The following is an 8,294-nucleotide window of genomic DNA, read 5'->3' on the forward strand; positions in this document are numbered from 1 at the left end:
GCTCCTCTCCCATCTCTTCCCCCACTCCATAAGCCTTTTCCTGTTTCTTTCATGTAGGATTTCACCTCTGCCCTTCCCCCTCCCCCAGTGCATTCCCTTCACCCCTCAATTTAACCCTAAAGATGTTACCATCTAGTTAAGTGACACAGTGGACAAATCATCACCCCTGGATCCAGGGGGATCCCAGTCAAAACCTGGCCTCAGACACATGACAGCTGCCCACTGTATGACCCCAGGTATGTACCAGAGCTCCAATTTTTTTTTTTTATGGTTCTCTAGGGTCTTGTATTTGAAAGTCAAATTTGCCATTCAGTTCAGGTCTTTTCATCACATATATCTGAAAGTCTTCTTTTTCATTAAAGTCCCATTTTTTCCGCTAAAAGATAATGCTGAGTTTTGCTGGGTAGGTGATTCTTGGTTGTAATCCCATTTCCTTTGCCCTTTGGAATATCATATTCCATGCCCTCCCATCCTTTAATGTAGAAGCTGCTAAATCTTGTGCTATCCTGACTGGGGCTCCACAGTACTTGAATTCTTTCTTTTTGGCAGCTTGCAATATTTTCTCCTTCACCTGAGAGCTCTGAAATTTGGTTATAATATTCCTAGGAGTTTTCTTTTTGGAATCTCTTTCTGGAGGTGATCAGTGGATTCTTTCAATTTCTATTTTAGCTTCTTCTTCTAGAATTTCAGGGCAATTTTCCCTGAGAATATCTTGGAAGATGTCTAAGCTCTTTCCTTGATCATGGTTTTCAGGTAGACCAATAATTTTCAAATTATCTCTCCTGGAGCTATTTTCCCAGTTGGCAGTTTTTCCCAGAAGATATTTCACATTGCCCTCTATTTTTTTTATTCATTTGGATTTGCTTTATTGTGTCTTGGTTTCTCATAAAGTCACTGGCTTCCATTTGTTCAGTCCTAATTCTTAGGCAATTATTTTCATCAGAGAGCTTTTGTACCTCCTTTTCTATTTGGCCAATTTGACTTTTCAAGCTGTTGACTTTTTTCTCATGTCTTTCCTGCATCACCCTCATTTCTCTTTTCATTTTTTCCTCTACCTCTCTAATTTTATCTTCAAAATCCTTTTTGAGCACGTCTATGGTCTGAGACCAATTCGTATTTTTCTTGGAAGCTTTAGATACAGAGGCCCTGATGGTGACATCTTCCTCTGAGTATGCCCCTTGGTCTTCCTTGTTACTGAAGAAACTTTCTATGGTCCTCATCTTTCTCTGTCGGCTCATCTTGCCTTTCTTTTACTAGACTTTTAGCTCCTTAAAGTGGGGCACTGTTTCCAGGCTGCAGTAAGCCAAGCTTAAGAAGTCCCAGGTGGTATGATTTAAAGAGAATCAGATTCCCTCACCCTGCCTGTTTCCTGGTCCTGGATGACCCCAGACCAACTTGCCAATCAACCAGCTTTGTGTGTTGTGGTTGTTAGCTCCGACAAGCCTGTGCCCCTCCCCCACCTGTGCCACTTCTACTCGAGCCTACCACCTGGTTCTCAGTAGGGGTGTAAAATCCAAGTTTTGCCTTAGCACCAGCATAGACCCCTGTAGTCTCTCCCCTGCCCAGGGCTCAGCCCACTCACCATACTGTGAACTTAGTTCCAGACGACACTGGTGCTTCAGCTGATTCAGAGGCTCTGGGGGTCTCCTTCTCCGGTGAGGACTTCCTAAGATTAGATCTGTGTCAGGGTGACTGTGGGGTTGGGCCCAACTCCTGTATTAGCACAGCAGCTCCTTCCTTCTTACCTTCCAAGCCATTCTTGGTTAGATGATGATTTCTTCTGTGAGTTTTGCTGCTCCAGGCATTTTCCTATGGTGTTATTTGGATGTTTTTTGGAGTGATCCTGTCATGAGTTCGGGGGCTCACTGCTTTTCCTCCACCATCTTCACACCCCTACCTCTTAAAAGAGGTACATTTTAATTCTTATATAAGATGACAGAGATGTTCTACCTCATTCTATTCTGATATCCTCTTTTTTTGTGGGGCAATGAGGGTTAAGTGAGTTGCCCAGAGCCACATAGCTAGTAAGTGTCAAGTGTCTAAGGCTGGATTTGAATTCAGGTCCTCCTGAATACAGGGCAGGTGCTCTATCCACTGAGCCACCCAGATGCCCCCCATATCCTCTTTTTTTGTTGTTTTTTTTTACTCAAAGCCTTTTATTATATTAAACAAGGAGGTGCGCGGAGGTCTTAGGAAGAGGTGGAGACACCACAGTCAGCAGCAGATGCCCATTCTGATGGCCATAAACGTTCTGAAGTTACCCCCTGCTCTGCATCATGATTTTGCCAATTCCATCCATCAGCTCCCGGCCCCGCATCCCAATACTGAGGCACAAAAATGTGCCGAACAGCACCCTGGCCGCCATGCCCAGGGCGCAGCCCATCAAGAAGCCCATCTTCACTCAGTCGAAGCAGGTGGGCTGGGCCTGTCTGTAGGGACCCACGGCTACTGACATCTCGCTTTTGGCCTCAGTCACTCCACCTTACATCTTGGGAGGAGGGAGGTTGGTCCTGATATCCTCTTAATTTCTTGTACTAGGCATTTATAGCTTGATAGTTTTTTTTTCTTTCCATGATATTTGGAAGCTACGAGTATTGGGCATAATGACATTTATTTAAAAATAAAAACACATCACTTTTTTTTTAAAACAGATGTCATATTTAGGTAGTTGTTGGTAAGAAGTTTCAACTGTAATAATGCTCTAGTCATAATATGATTTATTTTCTTAAATTCTCAAGAATATTGAGACTGTACATTTATATATAGGAATTTGTTGTCTTAATTTATAAAATATGGCAAACCTCTGGTGTATCATTCTAGACACCTGATTGTATCATTCTATGTTGTCTGGTATATGCTAAGATTTTTTTGGCATCTCCAGTTTTATATTGCACAGTTTGTGCTACATTATTATATAATCTGTATTAATCAATAGATCTGGGTTCTTTCAAGATAGTCTTCCTATATCTGCTGGGAGTAAAGATTTGATTCTGAATCACTGTCATAAACCCATCCATTGCTATATTCAAATCCCATGAGTTGGTAATTTTTTCAACATGTCTTTATGAACATATAATTGTATAAATTCTTGGGGATGAACTATGGAACACCTTTGTATTCCATCCCTGCTTTTTGACCATTTCTCAGGTTCCATGTAGAGATAAAAACACTGTTGTCTATATTCGATAAATCCACAATATATGCCCATAGTCAGCCTTTACTATTGTTTTGTGAAGTAAGATCTATTTGTTACAAAAGCATTTCTGTAGGGTATTTTGTTGTCGTTTTGTTTTGTTTTTTAACCTTGTTTATGGTATTATCTGAAAACATTTATCAACCCTCTTCTTTTTGGATGAGGCTATTTTAACCTCTTCATAGCTACCTTATGGTGATAAGCCCTGTCTTTCATCAACAATATACAAGTTTTTATTTGAACAATTTCTGGATTGATGTCCATCCATTTCACAGTGTCAAGAAGTATATATTCAAACTAACATTGTGTTAATATTAATTGATCTACATGTTTTGTTATTCTTAAAAGTTGTTAAAGAAAAATCGTTCTCATTTCATTTGATTGGGTTCAAAAAGAAACTCTTCTGTGAAGTCTCTAAACTGCTATTATTATTTTATAAGTAATATTTTGTGAATGGTAAGACAGTTGGATGAAATAATTCTTGTAGTTGAATAAAAATATTAGGATATAAAAGTTCATTTTCTATAAGTTCACTAGAAGGTTCTTTGGTAAATCTCTGGTGGCAAACAGGATGATGAGAATGATATGAACCTCATCCTGTCCTTGTATAGCTGATTTTTTTTAATGTATACCATACTAAATTGACTTATATATGAGGCAGCTTGACAGGCAACACAATGCATAGAACACTGGACCCAGAGTCAGGAAAAGCTGAGTTCAAATCCAGCCTCAGATACTTACTAGCTGTACAACCTTAGGTTAATCACTTAACTTCTATTAATTTTAAAATGCCTTGTAAAAATTAGTTATTATTATTTGAATTGGCTGCTGGTGATCTCCTTTTTTGGTAACAGACATATGATTCCTTCTTTTAAGAAAGATTCTGGTGTATTCCTAAAATAATGCTCCTAAAGTTCTTTTGTAGTAAATTGTGTATTGCTGTTAAACATTTAATTTCACCCAATAATTTTGGATCTTATCTAGCCCTGTCATTTTCTAGTTTTGCCAAGAAGTTAGTGGTCACCTCCCTTGATATAACTGTTTTGTTGTTCATTTTATAAATTGCAGTTAAGTTTTCTGTTTCTCATTTGATTTTACTAACATCTTTGTTATTTTGAACTTTCTGCAATCATTTGACCTAGAAATGTTCTGCATCCTCATTCTTTACTGGCTCTCATTTGCATGTGGTTTAACATTTCTCAAGTCTGTAAAATGTATATGTGTATTGAACAAATTATTTAAATTCCTGAAGCCTCAGTTTCTTTATCTGTAAGTTTGGGATAAGATTTGTAGTACTTATTCTAGGGATTGGTTAAGGAGAGTGCTATGTAAATCTTAATGGGTTTTAGAAATGTGAGCTATTACTGCTACTGTAGAACAGAGATTGGAAAATTAATTGACTTTAATGCATCTAAGCATGTGAAAAGCAGCTAACATCTGGTCTCCAAAGGTGTACAATTCATTGTACTCTACTTTAGTTTCCATGGCTTATCTTTAATTCAAGCAGCAATATCCTTTGCTGCACTATATAGCTGGCTTTGCAAAAAACAAAACAAGGGAAATCTAATATTAAAACTGCTTCCCACCATACAAGGTTAGCCTGGAAGATAAATAAAGATGATGATGTGCTAGATTTCCATAGGAAGGCTTTGTGTTTCAGCTCTCTGCCAAATGAGGGATATAAATTCTTCTTTTGAATGTAAGGTATATAATAGAGCAATGGCAAGTTGTGGGAACTGTGTTGGAAGCCTGTTAACCACTTTCTGGACAATGCAATAATAAAACCCAAATGAAAAGAATTCAATGATAGGAAACTGCACATGCATTGGAATCATTCTATTTATATGCTGAATATAAGATTACAGGTAATATGTAGGGTTGTTTGTTTATTTTTACACATCACTATGTTTTGGCCTATAAAGATAGAGTAAAAGATCTCACTTATCAATCATTCCATCAAATGAGTTGTTCAAGGTGATGCCTGATATTTCTGACTCCATAATCTGGCTCCTTCATCCTTCTCTAGACTTATCTCTTACTAAATCCCACCACTGCTTTATCAATATTTTTTTTTATTAATCACTCATTATGTGCTAGGCATGGTGCTAAGAACTAGGAGTACAATGAAAGGCAAAAAGATTATTCCTTCCTTCAAAGAAGTCACAGTCAAACAAGAGAGAGATGCAAATAACTATGTACAAACAAGTTGTATATAGGATGAATTGAAAATAATCAATAGATATAAGGGACTAGAATTGAGAACGATCAGGAAAGGCTTCCAATAGAATGTGGAATTTTAGCTGGGACTTTTAAGGAAGCCAGGAGACAGAGATGAGTAGAAAAAGCATTCATTGTATGGGAGACACATGGTGAAAAATGTCCATATTGGGAGATGGAGTGTCTTGATCAAAGAACATCAAAGATGACAGGTGCTTTAGACTGAGGAGTAACTGAGAAGAGAGGATTATATAACATATAAGAAGACTGGAAAGGTAGGGCAGTAGACGTTGCCATCAGTTTCACCCCATAAACATCTCATGGTTTTCCACCAACACTCCCTTGTGTATTCATTATATCGATAATATCCTCTGTCCATTAAATTCTAATTCATCCCTTAAAGACTAAACAAAGCTCCTTCCTCCATGAAGCCGTTTTTGATTTCACCATTCAGAAATAAACTCTGGCTTCTTAAACTTAACATATTACCTTTCTCATGTATTTATCATATATTTATATTATTCTTGGGCAAGTATGCCTCATACATATCCTATTAGATATAAACTTCATGAGGGTATGGATGTTGTCTTATCTAAACCATGTATCACTCTGGGCCCCAGACATAGGGTTATGTACAGAGTTAATATATAATTAATAATCAATAAATATAAATATAATCCATTGATTGATTTTCATTTTTCTAAGATAGGGGGTGCTTCTTCAAGCTGCTTTTCAGTTTAGGGTCTAACAAGGAAACAGTTAGATTGAGGACTAGGCAAGAGGATGGACTATGGAGGGAGGATATGTGTGTGTGTGTGTGTGTGTGTGTGTGTGTGTGTGTGTGACAGAGAGAGAGAGAGAGAGAGAGAGAGAGAGAGAGAGAGAGAGAGAGAGAGAGGAGATTAATATGACAAAATTGATTCAAGGCAAAGGCATTTATTACAATGACAGCAAGAAGCTACAACAATGTTCCTCCTGCAATATCAGAATGCATTCTTCCATAAATATACCAAGTTATAGTGGTAAAAATGGACAAAACTGGAGTATACTGATAGTGAGGTGTACATAGGGGGAACACATGTGGCCAGGGAAACTCAAGTCTCCAACACATCATAACGCTTGAATCTTTCTCTCCCTTTGGAGCCCCATATGGATCCAACCCTGATGGGTTGCTCAGTTGGGCTTCTAAGACCTGCACTTCTCTCCATGATTCTTGATTACCAGAGCTAGTTCTCCTTTAAATCCATGGTCTGCTCTATTCTTTGTTTCTTGGGGGTTAATGCTTCTTGAAGAGGCAGCTAGGTGGCTCAATGGATAAAGAAATAGGCTTGGAGTCAGGAAGACCTAAGTTTAAATCAGGCCTTAGACATTTACTAGCTATGTGACCCTTGGAAAATCACTTAAGCTCTTTTTGCATTACCTACTGGAGAAGGAAATGGCAAACCACTCAAGTGTCTTTGCCAAGAATATCCCATTTGCAACATTGGTGTGCTATGGTCTACAGGGTCATGAAGAACCAGAGATGCCTGAATGAATGAACAACAGCAATGCTTCTTGAAGCAGTTTCTTATTCAAATTGCCTCTGTTTTCATGACTGTCTGGATAGTGTTTGTCTCTTTTCCTTGATGAATGTGGCATCTATTGTTTGTCCTGTAGGTGCCAGGTCTTGTAGGTACTAGGACCAATGGAAAAGGAAGAGGAGAATTTCATTCCTATCTATTCCCCTCAAACGATAAAACTAATTTCTTTAATTTTTTAAGAATCTTTAATATAGTATTTTATTATTTTCTAGTTACATGTAGAGATAGCTTCCAACATTTATTTCTATAAGATTTCTAGTTTTATATATTTCTCCCTCTCTCCCCTCCCTCCCTCTTTCCCAAGATAGCAAGCAATCTGATATAGGTTATATATGTACAATCACATTAAACATATTTCTATATTTCTGCATTAGCCATGCTGTGAAAGAAGAATCAGAGCAAAAGGGAAAAAACTCAAAAAAGGAAAAAAAAGTAGAAATAGTATGGTTCAATCTGAATCTAGATTCCACAGTTCTCTTTTGGATTTGGAGAGCATCTTCCATCATGAGTCCTTTGGAACTATCTTGGATCATTGTATTGCTGAGAAGTACTGTGTACAATATTCTCCTGGTTATGTTCATCTCACTCAGCATCAGTTCATGTAAGTCCTTCCAGGTTTCACTGAAATCTGCTTGCTCATCTTTTCTTCACATTGATTTTTTTAACCTTTGTGTTCTTAATTTTCTTCCTCCCTCCCTCCTCAACTCTCCCTATGGAATCAAGCAATTCAGTATAAGTTGTACATGAGCAATTATGCCAAGCATCTTCACATCACTAAAGTTGTGAAAGAAAATAGAATAACTTTAGCAAGAGGAACTAACAAACAAAATTATACTTCAATATGTATTCAAATACCATCAATTCTTTCTCTGTTGATGGTTTGCATTTTTCATACATCCTTCTGATAGCATCCTGCTCATTATTTCTTTCACAGTTACTATTGTTACTGTATTACCCTTCATCCTATTCCCTCCCCTTGCTATTTACTATTTACTCTATTTTTTACCTTCTTTCACCCTATCTCCTTTTCTATTTGGCTTTTCAAGCTGTTAATTTTTTTCTCATGACTTTCCTGCATCACTCTCATTTCTTTTTCCATTCTTTCTTCCACCTCTCTAAATCGTCCTTCTATCTCTCCTATTTTCTCTTCAAAGTCCCTTTTGAGGGCTTCCAAGGCCTGAGACCAATTCATTTTTTTGGAAGCTTTGGATGCAAAAGAGTTAACTTTGTTATTATCTTCTTCTGAGGGTGTATTCTGATCTAGCTTGTCCCCAAAGCAGTTTTCTATGGTCTGCTGTTTTTTT

The 8,294-nt window shown here is 37.7% G+C and overlaps 1 pseudogene; it reads right to left on the reverse strand.

Moving 5' to 3' along the window:
• Positions 1-2,214: 2,214 nt before the first annotated feature.
• On the reverse strand, positions 2,215-2,455 carry LOC122744470 (annotated as a pseudogene).
• Between the last annotated feature and the right edge of the window lie 5,839 nt (positions 2,456-8,294).

This window comes from Dromiciops gliroides, chromosome 2 (genome assembly GCF_019393635.1).
Source record: "Dromiciops gliroides isolate mDroGli1 chromosome 2, mDroGli1.pri, whole genome shotgun sequence".
Classification (NCBI taxonomy): domain Eukaryota; kingdom Metazoa; phylum Chordata; class Mammalia; order Microbiotheria; family Microbiotheriidae; genus Dromiciops; species Dromiciops gliroides.